This window comes from Echiichthys vipera, assembly GCF_963691815.1.
Source record: "Echiichthys vipera genome assembly, chromosome: 19".
NCBI lineage: Eukaryota > Metazoa > Chordata > Actinopteri > Perciformes > Trachinidae > Echiichthys > Echiichthys vipera.
In genome coordinates, this window is record NC_139844.1 from 17725879 (window position 1) to 17742372 (window position 16494).

The 16494-nt window shown below is 41.8% G+C and overlaps 1 protein-coding gene across 7 annotated transcripts in view; it reads left to right on the forward strand.

Moving 5' to 3' along the window:
• The window catches only part of daam1b (dishevelled associated activator of morphogenesis 1b), a 47549-nt gene that overhangs the window by 2997 nt on the left and 28058 nt on the right, over positions 1-16494 (forward strand). The window contains exon 2 of one of the 7 annotated variants that reach the window (XM_083933983.1): positions 685-772. The exons of 1 other annotated variant lie outside the window; for it this stretch is intronic. The gene's annotated coding sequence lies outside the window, so the exon portion shown is untranslated. Of the gene's footprint in view, positions 1-684; positions 773-6371; positions 6574-12968; positions 13383-16494 lie in introns of those variants that run through there. 5 more of the 7 variants (XM_083933985.1, XM_083933984.1, XM_083933987.1 and 2 more) reach the window with 5 other exon arrangements.

The window sequence follows — 16494 nt, forward strand, 5'->3', positions numbered from 1 at the left end:
GCCAGTCACCCTTTTAACTATCATAAGCACTTTAAGTGACACATCATAGCGATGCTTCCTGTACATCAGCACAGCCTTCAGCTATAGCAACTGCCGCCTTGTTTTGTTGCCACTGGCTGTTTGTTGATGTTTCACGCCACCCTACTGTTGTCAGACGCCAACGCTCTCTGCGCTGCTGTGGGAAGCTAGAGTTTGACAAAAACTGACCTTGGTGAAACTGACTGCAGCATTGTGACTCAGTCTCAGCTGGCATTGGTGGAGAACCAGAGCACACAGTTGTTGTGATACACGCTGTTCGGCCCCTACATTTCCTGTGGGGACCATCCTGAATTCACAGCAGGGTCCCTTTTAATGATGTTTAAGATTTAATCCTGTCTTTCTTCCACCATTCACTCGCATCAGAATATGTCTGAATGAATGGTAATAGAAAACTGCTACAGCTTGCATCGAGAGCATTAGCAGGTGTTTGAAGATGCTAAGTGATGAAAATTGACTGAAAATTGGAAGTCTTTCATTCAGTTCTTGCTCCACACAGCAAAGCACTAACACCAACGTTGCCAGTCCATAAACAGTGACAGTGTATTGTACCTGCTCTTCTGTCTGTCTGCACACACACAGACACACACGTACTATAGAAGCTCTCTTGGGGAACTGGGTTAATGAACTGAGTGTTACGTTTCACAGGACTGGCAATGCAGCTTGGGGATGACCAGCCTCCCTGGTTGGGCTCACATTAAGCACTACAGAGGGAAAAAGTAAACGACGGGGGGAGGTATGGACTCATTTCTCTTTCAATGGTAGATGTCATTAAGGAGTGGCTGCAACACAGCTGAGCCCCTAAGACCGCCATATGTCAGCATGGTTTCTGGATGTTGTGGTGGCATTAATATACAGAGGCAGGTGTTAAACCACAGCCATGCGATTACTGTTTCCCCAGTGAGAATAATGAAAGTATACATCCTTATTTAAGAGGTCAGTTTGTATATCAGCTTTCTTTTTAGCATCCTGGGACATATCAGGGATGTTGTTATTGTTAATCATGCACTGTGGAAACCTGTTTAACTTTGCCACATGCATTAGATATATGCAGTAACGCCTATAATTACTCAGGTTAAGCATTTAGTGGATGTGTACTTGGTACTTAACGAATGGTTATTGCATGAGAATGTAGCAAATCCTGTTAGTATACATGCCATAGTTACTTGACTTGGTTTGATTTTAGACTCGTGCTCCATGTGTCATATCTTAATTCCCTTTCTGTACTACAGCATACTGTGTGACAATATAAATGTGTCTACTCTCAGTGATTTTAACATATCATTTATACCTATATGTGTTCGTATGTACTGCAGCAGAAGCTTTTATCACCACGCCACATAAGGGCCCATCTAACAATTTATAATTGTTATGAATTATTAACAAATAATTGAGAAGCTGAAGCAAGAGAAAGATAATGTGTTGCATGAAAAAATACCTATAACTGATAATTAACCGATATTTTTCTTTAGATTGACTAATTGTTTCACTCTACACACAGTAACATGTTCATGTTCTCAGTAACTGTTTATGTTAATGTCTAAATCATTGTGTTGGAGCTGCATGTTTGTGCTTTACGCTGCTGTATGTTTGCTTTTATGTAAGTGGGTTTGTCCCGTTTTAATCAACTGCATAATGTTGTAATGTCCACAGTGTATCATGTCTTATGTATGCTGGGTGTTATTTATTTTATTATCTATTTGCCTCTGTCTGTCAGTCAGTTTGTTCTTGCTGTTGATTAGTGTGCAATCTCAATGTGAAATGAAGAAAGAAGAAATGTTTTTCGTTCGACGTTGCTTTAGATCTGTGTCAGAATATGAGTTCCAGCAGCAAATGTATTAGAGCTAGAGCAGCCATTTTTAGTCACAGTAGTCAAGTGAAGTTCACATTGATGAAGTGATCTAAAAAGTCCTTGAGCTGTTCTAGGGAAAGCTTCCTCTGGCTCAGTGTTTCCTGCTGGCGTCAGAGCTTCATGTTCTCAGATCCAGCTCTCTCTGTATGATGTGTGGTGGATCCTGTTGGATAAACTGTGGACCTGCAGCGCTCTGTTGGCCCACCCCAACAATAGGCCTGTATGAATGTTTGAATGTGCCATTCTTTGTTCGGTGTGCTTCACTTGGGCCAGACAATAGATTCATTTAGCATCCCTTCTCTATCGAGGCCTGCTCCGTCACCATGGCACCCCTGCCATGCCACACCCTGCCCCCAGTCTGGCCTGGCTTTGCACTTGTCCTCACTGTTGGGACAGCTGGGTTTGGACAGCCGTTTGTTGGCCACACCCAAGACCCAACCTCACATTTTGAGGATTGTTGCTTCATGGCCGAGCTTGACCACCGCTCAGCTTTACATTTTTCATCTGTAAAAAGTAAATTATTATAAGCTAAAGGTTCATCAAGCCTGAACACTAACCTTGAGCTTGATTCAGACCTGCTAAACATCATTTAATGGAGAAAAAAGCAGAAGAGAGTCTTTGGTTTCAGAAGACTTCACCTGAAATATAACCTGACTAGCATCATTTGCATTTGCTCTGCATATCGAAATGGGAAATCCCCTTTGGAGATCTTTTGCGAAGGAGCAATAATACTGTTTGCTGATTGGATAAACCATCTGTTTATCACCAACATATGGGCCAAATCAACCAATCAGATCAACAAAATGTATCACATGCTAACAGCGTCCAAGCAAAGCTTAGAAAGTAAACATTGTAAAGGATATTTGCCGTTTGTGTAACGCAAAATTATGGATAAAAGGCACAATTTCAGGTGCCCCGGCCGGTCCATATTCCAACAGAAGGATCCAAGAGAAAAACAGCGTAGCGAGCGGCTTGCTCGATAGCTGCATTCATCTCATCCGTGGAAGCGGCTATGTTGTTTACACTGAACAGTCGCTTCTTGTTGCGTCATCACTTTGACTCGCCTCAAAACCAACGCTGATTGGTTCGGTCGCTTGGCAAACTTCTCCAAATGTTCTCTACCACACGTTAACAGACTGATCTGTGAGTAAAATACAATGGAGCTTGCAAGATCAGGATGGCCTCAGGAGGCTACCTGAAATAAGGACCACCGCCTCTCTATCAGTAAAAAATAATGATTATTAAATAATGAGTTCACAAAGGAAAAGACATCATGTTTAGTGTAGCTATTGTTTTCAGCAGTCATTTACAAACTAATGTGATCATAAGATGAGGTATGTCAGGATCTTACCACCTCGGCTGAACAGTTTTTCTGAGCACCTCTCAGTCAAAGGCCTGGATGTGACAATGCTTCTGTTAGAACTTTACATCTGGGAAAAAATGAGGGGACCGGGCATCATTTTGGATTTAAACATTTGTGGTCGGCTACATTGCTGCTCACAGCCTTTAAAATAAGTTGGTGCTAACAGCTTGACTTCGAGGTCATCTTTTACAGTCTGCCTTTGGATTCCTTTGCCAAACAGAAAAAGTATATTTATTTTAAAGCACAAGTGTGTTATATTATTTTAGTCAAAACATACTCTTAACATTTAGGCTGGCAGATGAGTTCAGTTACCCACACAACAATTGCACACTGCTTGTCCCCTCCCAGGACCACTGGCTCTTGACCTTCCCGATTGTTCGGAGGTGAAAGGGCAGTGCTCCCTGTTTCCAGCTCAGCCACTCAGTGGTGGCAGATTTTTAATTAATGGGCTTAAGGTTGACAGATTTCAGACCCTTTTGTGAGTAATTGATCCTTCACGGCAAAACATTACCTCTATCCCTCAATTTTTATTAGCAATGAAGAATGCATCACAGCTACTAGATGATGTGAACCGGGTCTAAAAAAAACCCAAATACATTCTAAGTAATGATACGATTATAAAAATCTAAAGATCTTAATGTCACTGTTTGGGTTTAGCGTGAATCCTAACATGTTGGCACATTAGCCTCCATCCACTGAAACTTGTGTAATTATTAGGTGTGTTCAGCCCAGTCACAGACTCATCTCCCTCCTGAGAAGCAAGCCTTGATCTGCAGTCTTATAGTTCTATAACTAGAACTGGGTGACCTATGAAATTATATTCTGGGCCAATCTGAACTTGTTGCAGTTGTGCCCTCGACGGCACAGTACAAGCTGTGCTACTTCTGCTGCCTGCAGAGATGTTTAAAGAGGTAAAGACTCCTTATAAGAGCTGTAATGTGACACCCAGTCTTGCAAATTGATCAACAAGACCAGCTTGTTATATTTCTAATGGATAGTAAGTCACCTATTCCCAGAAAATATTAAAACATTACTTTTAAATGCGAGGTTAACATATATCTCAAAGTTCTGTTTGATTGTTTAGTCTTCAGGAGTCACAATCATCCACTCATCAAGAGGTTTTCTTTAGCTGGGATATATGCAGGAAATCACCAGAGATTTCTTTATTATTACTTTTTTTTAAATCTTGTACACACTACAACAATACATTTTTCTATATGACTACATTACAGAAGTAGTGAGATCTTAGGGTTGGGTGATGATTCCATATGGTCCTTTATCATATGGTCCTTTATTGTAAATAAATCATATATCGTTTTACACATGTACGTCATCTAAATTCATAATAACGAGCACATAGCTCAAATTTGGCTAAAACGGGTGTGAAATATTTTGAGTTTATAGTTTGCACCAAAGTTTTTAACAAAATGAGAAATGAATCAGTACTTTTCATTTGCTAAGTACAGTAGTAAATTCACACAGGAGTATACAAAAATCGTCTTTACCATGTGGTCATTCCATATAGACTATTTATTTTGTGCTATATATTGTTAGCGAGATATTTAATGACCTATATGGGGTTGGGGATCTCTTCCATATTGTCCAGCCCAACGAGACCCCCTCTAAACAGACATTATCAGAGTGTTTTTGCACATACTGTGCTATAATTTTCACCCAAAGCTAAAAAGATTAAGCCCTTACTTCTCCAGCTCAACACAGTTATTGCTCTCTAATAAACATTTCGGTTTTGGGAAATAGTCTTTCCTGCCTGTGATTTGGAGTGACATAATTGTCTCAGGCTGTTACAGTATATCACATGACACAGAGGCTATATTTATACATGCTTGCTTGGTTTTGTTCCTGACTGAAGTCTTTTAATCGCTTAATGTTTTTCAGCTTGGGTAGTTTTTTAATTAATAACCTTGCGTTTGCTTTTCCTGCGCAAGAATGGCGTTCAGTCGTAGTTAACAAAGTTAGAAAGTGAGTGTTCTCTTGCCAGACTGCGAAATTTGAGGCAAACCTCAGATTATCATGACAATGAGCGTCAAAATTAATCACTTGTGTGCCTAAGCCGCAAAGATGTGGAAAGAGTGTAGCCATGCTGCGGTTCGAACAAAGGGAGCATGTGGGTGCCGTACGTGTGTGGGGGAGTCCCATAACCGAGATGTTGGTTTGGGAGGATGGGAGGGGGTTTTATGGGCCAAGTGGGATTCATGTTTCAATCCTTGCTCGCCTCCATCCTCCTTTGTCTAGTTTGCATTATTAATGTTAATTCCCAAAGCAGAAATTTTGGAAATAACACTCTTTTAATGAGTTTGCGGTTTGGGCGGGTTGTCAAGCTCCCTCTTTGTTGTTGTTGTTGTTGTAGCAGGAGATGTTCCAGCTGGTTGGAAGCCAGCATTTTGTCTGACAAAAGATTTTGCGCAGTCATCACTTCAGGCTGCTACTTGTAGTTATGGTAATAACAGCTCAATCACTGAAAGATGACGCGTGTTGAACATATAAAAGCAAACCTTATCACGCTCGCCAATGCAGCTTCCTTACTTAGCAGCTATTCAGTCGCTTAAAAGCTTTAGAAGATTTCCTGTATGTCGTATCTTATCAGGGCTAATTTACAAGGAGGATTCATATCGAAAGATTGTAACTGTGGCAGTATCCGGGTGCATGCCTCTTCATCTGATTTGGAGCTTTAGCGCGATGACGATGCCAGACAAAACTAAGCCCCAACGTGAAATGCTCTAATACCAAGCCTTAAGGGCGCATATTAATGCTTTAAAAATACTCAGCGGACCACTTTTAGAAATTACGTGTGAATTTGCAGGACACACAGTGCATCCTGTTTGAGTTTGATTGAAACGGGTCAGATGCCAACATGTTTCTCCCTCAGACACAAACAAAAGCACGTCTTGTATCGGGCCTTGAAACGGCAGACAGATATCCGATTCAGCAGCAGACTGTGCCAGAGCACGGCATGCTTTATCCTGCACTTAAAATGCTTCCCCACCCTCCACAAAGCATGCTCAAGTTCTGACAAGTTGTAGCAGCAACACAGCAAAGCCAGAACAAATATGTTTAGGCTATATCTTTTATCTTTTTCATGAACTGATGCCACTTTATCGAGGAGCAGCATCGAGGAAAGGATTAAGAGTTGGCAAAAGTGTCATTCTTTGGACCTGAACACGGATGGGGTTGACTTGCTTTGCCTTGATTTGAGATACTCCTCTGCATAATGTATGGAAATAAATGCACACTAGTTTCTCTCGCTCTGTTGTTGCTGTTGTCTGCTTTCTGAGCTGAGATGTCGTTGGTATTCTTTACCAAGGTAATTTAATTTCCCATTAAATGAGTTGGCGTCTCTGGAACTGGTAATGCCAGTCACGCACATTCTTATTCAATTTGTAGAAATTGTGATCATTTAAAAAAAGCACCTTTTGTTTCTTTGTCGTTTTTGTTGTGAAGCACATTGCGACTTCTTACATATAACATAGTGAAAGATAGCCACAGTAGACACATCTCTCCTCAAGGAACAGAAGGTGTCCTGGTTTCTCGGGCAGAGTTCTAGGCTGCTACTGCGGCTACCACGAGCAGGTTCCCACAGTATAACATATCTGTGTGATAACATTACTGTAGAAAAGCCCTCAAAACAGCCACGCACTCAGATGAAACCAGCTGTGTCAACAGCTAAATGTTCTTCAGGAGTGATTGTGTTACAGCTTTTAGTGGCGACCATTGTCCACGTCCATATTTCTTCCTTTTCCTAAAGTTATGTAAGCTGTTATAGCTTTTACCCGTGTTATGATTTTGAGGTTACACCTGGTCCATCTTTTAGTTCTCTAACCATTAAAGTAAAGTGTAATGTAGGATTGTTTTACAATTTTATGTATCAATCTGTTTTTAGGAGAAATACAGAGAGTGTACTGCTACCCTGAACACTAATGTACTTGTTTGTTTATAACTGAGAGGCCACAGGGCAGAGGCCGTCAGGTCGATCCTGTTCAACAGCAGGTGTCCTTGTTAACATCCCCAAACATCCTTTTGCTGCTGTTTTTCGTCGCACTGTCCTACTCTTGGTTTATGGTTCCCAGCAGATTTTAATATTCAGTTATGGCTCGTCTAGACTCAGGTTGTTTTTCCTCTGCTGAGATTATGACACACTGTGAGATAAGCAGCTTGCAGCTCAACCATCAGCCAAGATGGCTGCGTTTTGCATGCCGGCTTGTTTTCACCTTACACTTGGCCTCTGTGTCAGTCATGCGTCCGACTGCACATAAGCCAGTTTCACATCCGTGTTGGCGGTCACAGATGAGGCGGAGACCTCAGACCTTTTTCACATGGATTTAGTCTGGGGAGCTAATTCTCAGAGCATCCACGTGTGACATTCGCTAATAGCCATGAAATGTTTTGAAGCTGTCTTCACCCTCAGAGCAGACTGGATACTGATTGGATTATGTTGGATTAACGTATTTGATTTGTTTGTTTATGTTTGTTTTTCTACTGTAATACAATACACATTATACGCCGCCTCCCTCTTTCTTATCTCTCCGCTGAAATCGTTGATCACTGATTTCTCGGCGCAGCGGGCTTGGCCTACATCTGGAGGGATCAACAAGTTAAGCCACAACCTTTTAACCCTCAAATTCTGTCAATCCGTTACAAGCACGTCCACTGCAGCTGCAGCCATTCACTTCATAATATTTTTGCAGCAGTGCCTTCCACTTCATCTAATAAAAATCTTTTATCTTTGTATCCCTAAACGCTCCCGGTTTTCCTCTAAATAAAGAGGTCAATTTCATGAGGGATGAAGTACATTGAAATTCACAGTTTAGTAAATTGTTTAAGTTTACTAAAAATGCTGAGTAATTTATTTTCATGTCAGTTAGATACATTATCCTAGTGTATATTAGGCTTTACATTTGTTTCAGTACATATCCACTCTAAATTTGAGGTTAGTTATTATCACTGAAAGTGTAATAATAATTTTGGTAAAGCTCAGATATCTAAAAATAATCAGAATATGAAAAAAAAAATCTTACTAGCTACATTTAACTTTCAACTCCATCCACTGAGGACAACCATGAGATGGATCCGGAAAGAGCAAGTGGATGTACCGTGAGATTTTCAACGCAGAACTTTGACCCTCAGTAAACACATTATCTGTTAATAATACAGATATTGACTGAAATGTGAACGGGGCCGCTATTAATAGCTCAACTCATATGAATCATGATGTTTATATTGCAGTTTAAATGCTTTTATTGGACCATGATGTATTGAATGAGAAACCCCCATCCCTACCATTAGGGTTAATGTTATCTCTACCACAAGCTAGAGTTTGCCACATCTATCCTTTTTGAAAAACACTTTTAGGTCTTTCAGAAACCCTGCTGCTTTTATGTCAACGTCTAAACTGTTTAGTGTTGGATCCTTACTTGGACTTCCTTTTCATGTTTGCAGTTGCGTCGCCCCTTCTGGGATGGACGTTTCTATTCCAGGGGGTAATTACAAGCTTTCCAGAGGGTGGGTAGAGACCAGTAGGACCATTTTCAATCGTGGTATTTAATTTGTGAATGTTAGGGTCTGCAAGGGAAGGGCTGCATGGTTGGAATTTATGGATATAGCCCCACCCTGAATGAAACATATGTACGGTAGAGCCCTGCTCCCCTCCACCACATGATACGAGCCATAATATAACGTTCCCCCTTCACACATTCCTTGGCAGCAGTCTGAGAAAAAGTTTTTTTTAAATGTAAGGTCTGTCAGTCATGATTCTGCTGAGAATACTTATCATTAGCAGAACGTTATGTCTATTCCACTTTCTTTTATCAGTTTCTGTGTTTGCAGCTTTTTGACTCGCATGTTTCGCCCTTTAAGCAGGACAATTAACATTTCACCAAGGTTGTTTTATTTCCTACATTACCAGAGAAACTCTGTCAACAGGCCTAAAAGCACAGCTCAACTTTTCAGGGCCATCGACAATCCGCAGCCAATCACATTTCCACGCTTCCTTGTTTCACTGATGCATTGCAAACTCATTTCCAAGCTTCAGCACCTTTTTACTTTAACATTCTTGGATGTCAAATACAGTGTCCTAACAGCAATGTTTGGAGAGTAGTTGCGTCTATCATTTGGGGTTGATGGCAAGTGATTTTGATTCTGTTTATTTTTTGCCTGAATGTTATATTTTGTTTATATTGCTAGGTCAAAACCAAAGAAACGTCAAAATAGACAATCGCCTGTTGCAAACCAGAAAGAAAAGGGTAAAGTTGACTTTTGTCTGCCCTTACATGCTTAATAATTAACTAAGGAAAGTGCAGTAAAGAGGGAACAGGTTCACACAAACACCATTTTTTTTTAGGCTTGAGTTTCTGTTTGAGTAGTTTTGCAACTTCTTCAAATACGGAGATGCAAAAGCCTCAATGTAGCTGGATGTAGAGGTTGTCGTGTGTGTGTGTGTGTGTGTGTGTGTGTGTGTGTGTGTGTGTGTGTGTGTGTGTGTGTGTGTGTGTGTGTGTGTGTGTGTGTGTGTGTGTGTGTGTGTGTGTGTGTGTGTGTGTGTGTGTGTGTGTGTGTGTGTGTGTGTGTGTGTGTGTGTGTGTGTGTGTGTGTGTGTGTGTGTGTGTGTGTGTGTGTGTGTGTGTGTGTGTGTGTGTGTGTGTGTGTGTGTGTGTGTGTGTGTGTGTGTGTGTGTGTGTGTGTGTGTGTGTGTGTGTGTGTGTGTGTGTGTGTGTGTGTGTGTGTGTGTGTGTGTGTGTGTGTGTGTGTGTGTGTGTGTGTGTGTGTGTGTGTGTGTGTGTGTGTGTGTGTGTGTGCTAAAGCCCATGTTCTCTTTTCATACCTCACACATGCATCATAAATTGCAGCCAGAAACAGAAGAGTTAGACATTGCAGTAGATATGAATGACACACAGTGACCTCTCTCTACCTAACTTGGAGGAGAGACTTTGATCACCGTCAGTTCGTGAAGACCTGACACGGATAAAACTCTCAAGGATTCAACCAAAGGGGCACAAAACAAAATCTTACTTTAAATGCTCCAACACCACTCAGACGAGTACGACAACGCCACTCTCTGTCTTTCTGTGTGAAAATGTCATCATAGTGTGGTCCGCACATTTCCCTTTGTATGTACCTGGTGCCAAAACATCAGCCCTGGCTTTTATTGACACAGATGAGCCGTCCCACCAGAACAGAAGCCCTCCATGAGAACAGGACCTGTCTGTTATTCCAGCTGCATGGCATTCTTTATAGAGGCAGCTACCCAGGACTGTACAGCCTCCACTGTTATCCACTCATGACCACACCGGCGCGGCACGCCACTGATGTCTGCAACACCAGGCCTGTAGAGATAGACTGTTTCACACAAGCCCAGTTTCTTGGATCCAACTTGCAGTGCAGTCTCAGATATGGTCATTTAAAATCAAAGCAGAAAGTTGCAACGCTTTAGAAGATTGCATTATATCAGCTACCATGACATGTGACTTGGAAGTGGTCCAGAAATCTTAAAGCTGCAGGCAACTTTACACATTGGCAGCAAGAGGCAGCTGTTTGGAAACTTTGAAGTTTTAATAACCCCAAATTCATGTAAAGTGACCATAATGGTCCATAATCCTTAATGGAAAGTGGTTGGTTTGCGCTGTTTTATGGTGAAGGGATAAAGTAAAGCAGCTTTTCTAAGACTGAGGGTTGCGGCATGCTCACTTACAGCTGTTAAGGAGAAAGTCTGAATTTTGCTCTTAGGTTTGATTTGTGACTTCCTTTTGGCAAAGAAGTGTGCGAGTCTGGACTTTTTTGGGCGAGTGGTGTAAATCCATAGTCTTAGTGACAGTCTCAGTTACAGGGCATTTGATACTCTACTGTGTTTCTGCCACATTTCCTGACCACTGATGTGCTGATTGGATAAAGCTGCTTCGCATCACAGAATGGACAACAAAAGCACTATGACGTGTTATCACAATACCCATCGGTAACACTCGGCTCACTTCTGAAGAACAGGAAGTTAATGACATATAGGTGACTCTTAATCTTTCAACACCTGCACAGAAACACGTTGGGCCTTGATAAGGTAGATGCCTTCTGTTCTATTGTGAGAACATGTCTGGTTTCCTTGGTGAGCTCAGAGCTGAATCAACACCCCTCTCATGTAGTCTCAGCAATACTGTAACATTATAAACTTCGTAAAGTAGGGATGTGTTTTATTGCTGGGTATTTGCTGATACCAACATCAGCATTTACCTAAATGTTGATTGATTATGTACATATTCTAAATTCCACCTCATTTTTCACAAGCTACTTCATCCAAATACTGAAAATCCTGCATTCAACAATATAAACTTGATCATTTTCAATTATTGATATGATATGGTTGAAACTAGTTTAACTGGAAGAATGTGACTCCTGAAACCGACGTAACATGATCACCTAGGGAAACTTTGTATCACACTGTAGAGTTGTGGGAACTGTAAAAGCACTTGTGGTTGCAAAGTTTTGTTACAGAGCGATGCTTCTTTTACCTCATTAACAATCTTTGGTTGAGCACGGACACTGACTTGCAGGGAGCACAAAAAAAGTTTGATAAACATTCTCATGAAATTAACGGTAATCAGCAACATATGATAGAAAGTCAGTCAGGTTTTCTGTCGAGACAGTAACTTATTGTGACTTTACTTATAGTCCCATATTATGCTCATTTTCAGGTTCATACTTGGTGTTCCAGCCAGAACGTGTTTACATGCTTTAATGTTAAAAAATGATATTACTTTTCTCACAAAGTCTGTATGAAAATACCTGTATTCACCCTCTGTCTGAAACGCTACGTTTCTGCGCCTGTCCCTTTAAGACCCCCTCCTTAAAAAAACCCAGTCTGCTCTGACTGGTCCGCGTTTGCTGTTGCGGTACCTTCTACTTATATGAAGTATAGTTGTTAGTGACATCACAAACGTACAGTCAACCTGACAACTCATTTATTAAAAGAAAGGGTGGAAATATCACCTTTTACAATACAAGACCTCTAATTTACTTAAAAACTCATGAAATGAAGGACCGGACTGAAATAGGTCTGCCATACTGGTTCTCATGTGAAATCCTGCAGCAAAAGGCCAAATTACTGTCAGGCTGTGTACATTTGTTTCAAGACAAATGCTTTTTTTTAATGAGCATGCTACACAGAAAACTCCTTGCACATTTCCGTTACTCTGGTAGAGTACAAAAAATGTGGTGCATTATAGGGATGTGTATGGATGCAGTCAGTAATTAGCTGAGATGCAGTTGTGCCGTAAATCATGTGGGAGTGTCTGGAATTGTGTAGGTTACAATCCTCTGGATATTTTGTCAGCTGTCTCTCATCGTTGCCAGACTGTTGAGATGAAAAAAGATGATACATAGGAGGTTGTTGTTTATTTTAGACGAGACATAGCTGAACTCCTCTGTTTTCTTCCTTAATTTATGTTTTTCACATTTCTTCAGTAGCCTTGTCACACTTTCGCTGCCTCCCATCTCTCTCCTTTCCACACCCACATTTACGCCACACACGGTTTGCACCTTAGCCTTGTTTCCCTCCTGCAGCTCTCCAAACAAACCCTCTCCAAACAAACCCTAAACAAGTTGTCCAAAACCAGTGGGGGGGGGGGGGGGGGGTGAGCCGGGCGGCGGCCACGTCATGGCTGCATCCTATTAGGACTGGGAGTGTTGAAAAGGGGTGTGGCCTGGAGCCAGTAACATCTGTGCCTGTCCCCTCTGCCCCCACAGCGCTCTGCAGAGAAAGGCAGAGAGAAGGAGGTTAGGGAGGGAGTGGATACGCTGAGGAGAAGTTCTCGCCGGCCAGCTGGCTGTTTGCAAGATCTCAAACAGCAGCTCATGCTCCTGTATGGCGAGTTTATCCCTTGTTTACCCCTGTGCCATCTGAGAAAAACCGCCTCCATCTAACTGGGATTTTCCTCTCGGCTGATTTTGACAGCCTCCGGTATTCAAGGTGCTTATTAGCGACGACTTTGAACCTGCGTGGACTACATACTCTGCACAGGAAATGGTCCGCTGCACGTTATGTTTTTCTGTCGACAGTGCAGAAAGCTTGGTACTGCAGTGAACTGAGGATATAAAGGGAATGCAACAGAGGCGAGCTCGCTCCTGGACAGGGTGAGGAGAGCTCAGTGAATCTGCTTATTATACCGTCTAATCAAATGAGCGCAGGAGCCGGCTGCTGATTTCAATGTGTGTGTGTGTGTGTGTGTGTGTGTGTGTGTGTGTGCATGTTGACTGCATGTGACCGGTAGATAGTCCGAGGCTATCAGTGTCTGCATGTGTGTGTGTGTGCGTGTGTGTGTGTGTGTGGATGCTTTATCACTCCCCAGGATACAGGCTGGGTTCCTCTCCCAAAGACGTATGTGATTGTGTCATGCCTGTCTTATTAGGAGGTGTTGGTGCAGAAAAACGGTGTTGCCTTAGTAACCAGGGGGGAGGGGGGTTGACAGGGTGCTCCGACCGAGCCCCTGGGCTGATTTCGTGGTGAGGGAGTTGTCCTGTGTACGCGGGGAATGCCCCATAATGACAAGGCTGGTCTGCAGATAGGGTGGTAGAAATATGTGTTCATGCACAGAGGCTATAGGCTGCTGCTACCTCCCACCAGCTTCTCTCTCTGGTTTGGCGAATGCAGCCCGTTATCAGTGAGTGAGAGAGAGAGCGGATGGCATACTTTTTTCCATTATGGGGGGCGGAGTGCAGATAATCAGGTCAATGAGAAGGAAAGTCACCTTGAGCAGAGAGGGGTCTTCTCATTCGCATCGCTCATTTCCTGCTGCTGCCCATCCTTCTCAGGTTCCACTTCCCCAGCTTCTCTCCAGAGGCTATTATGTACATCGCATGTAAATAGTATACAGACTGATGTGTTACAAAGGATGAGCGCTAGTCTTTGTAGCTCTGCAGGATTTGATGGTGCCTCTGAGTGACTGCAAGCTAGAGTTTTACCCTGTAATCCTTAATGGTTTTTGTTATTATGTTTTTGTGCGCTGAATTAGAGAGACAATCCTATTTTCTCCCCTCTAAACATCCAGAGCAGATTAAAAAGGAGGGTAATGTGCGATGGAAAGGGCTTACATTAAATCAACCACCCACCCAGCTTTCACCGGTCACCCACCGCTCTGGTTACCATAGCAACTGGGGAAGAGGCAGGGCTTTTTAAAGGACAGGCTGCAGCTCAGGGTATCCTAGATGAGATTACCACGCTCTCCACGCCCCGTTATTGACAATCTGAGAGGTTATCTGTTTTACTACTCAGAATTAGATTTGGGACTAAAATTGGACTGTGCTCAGATGCGGTGCTTATAGTTGTTGACGGCTGTTATTATCTGTTTTTACGACGTTTTCACTCAGTCAAAGTCCACATCTTATATCTGAACTCACTAAACATTTCTTCTTTTTCTGTGCATCGTTGATATTCATCAGTTTTCTCATTCACGGCTAATTTACAGTGATTCTGATCTGACGATTACATTTCAACTGTGTCCATTACTTTTAGCAGTTTCATACGTACGTTTACTTTTCAGACACTCTATAACAACATATAAGCTGTAACTACTGACTCAATATGTGCATACATTGTTTTAAAATTAATTGTAATTTCTATTTTTCAAATGACTTAGTACATAATCTTTCCATGCAACACCTGGTAAGTGGGGTATAAGTTGCAACCCTGCTTAAGAATTGCTGCTGTCATTGAATCTGTATTAACTGGAAATCCAAACAATTTCAGAAAGATTTTTTTTTTCTGATTATCAAAGTATGCTCTCATGTTTATGATGTGATTAGGGATGTCTGGTTTAGCCAGTTTTGCAATGACCGCGGTTACATAACGTAACAGTTTTATAACCATACAAACTGTAGAAGCTACGAAATCTATGGTGTCCTGATTCTTGCAGTGTTGCCCTTTGAAAACGCATCTCGCAAGTCACGTTATTTGTGTGTGCAGTGAATACTCTTTTCGCGTGTGAGAGTCACGCCGTTCACCTGAAGCGTTAAGAATAAGATTTAACTGACAGTCCAGCATTATATTTGCCAAAAGAGACCCTTAAATCTGCAGTGGGAGTATTTTGGACACCCCTAAATGTGATAGATGTTACAAGAATAGTTGATAAAAAAAATAAAAAACTTTCTTGATTCTCCAGTCGAAATGATAATTCACAACATTTTACAACCATCTGCTTTCCGGCTTTGGTTCATTAGATTCTCTACACTTGTTAGAAGCGGCATGATACGGGCTACCCGTACTATTTTTAATCCAAACAGTTCTTTTTTCAATGTTTTGGATTGTAGCCAACAAACTGAACGCAGATGACTAAGCTGGCAAGGATATTGCCGCATGTTTGAGTAGTTTCCTTCTTTGCCCCGAATCTAACCTCCACTTGAAGGGTTGACCCGAGGAAGAATGCTAACATGTTAAGAGTGGGGGGTTGGAGAGTCTGTCTGCAGAACGAGTTTGACAACCTTGCCTACGGAAAAGAGCAGCAGCCTTTAACCTGCTTTTTAATCTCTGTCCTCCCTACATTTCAGCTGCACACTCCCCAATCCTAAATACACATTTTTTTGCTTTAGGCTATTATTCATGCATGTAAGGTTTAAAGGGGAATACCACTGAATTACTTTTAAAGTCTGTTTTAGACAACGTTCAGTCTTATCTCTTAAAAAAATGAGTTATTTTTCTTAATCTGTCACCATGGACACTTATATGATCATGGATTGTCCTCACAAAATAATTCATTTTGAAGACCATACAGATTTATTCAGAGCATCCAGTATCTTTACGGATCGAACATATGGTTGCTAGTTCTGTGCTGAACGTGCTACTGCAACACCCTGCTCATTAAAGTGTTAAAGTTAAAACAAACATATGGTGGGTCTGCCAGTAAATGGACCATCTCTGGGCTTTTAGATCATTGCGGCATCTCTTAAGGAAAAGCCTGTAACAAGCTGGAGGGTACCACAAATTGCATTCACCAGTGATTGAATCTCTCCCAGGCAACAAAACAACTTAACTGACAAACATTTGTTTATCAGCACTGGGCTTGCACAATGCTTTGTTCATGAAATAATGCGGTGGCCTCAGCATGAGGAATGGACACAGTAAGTGAGTCAGCTCGCACTGATCACAGCCGTTATCTTCTGTTACTGTTATGATCATTTGAACCACATTATTACCTTAACTGATGAAAACAGGCGTGGCTAGGAGCAGGAGATACAAAGGCTGGTCTGAACT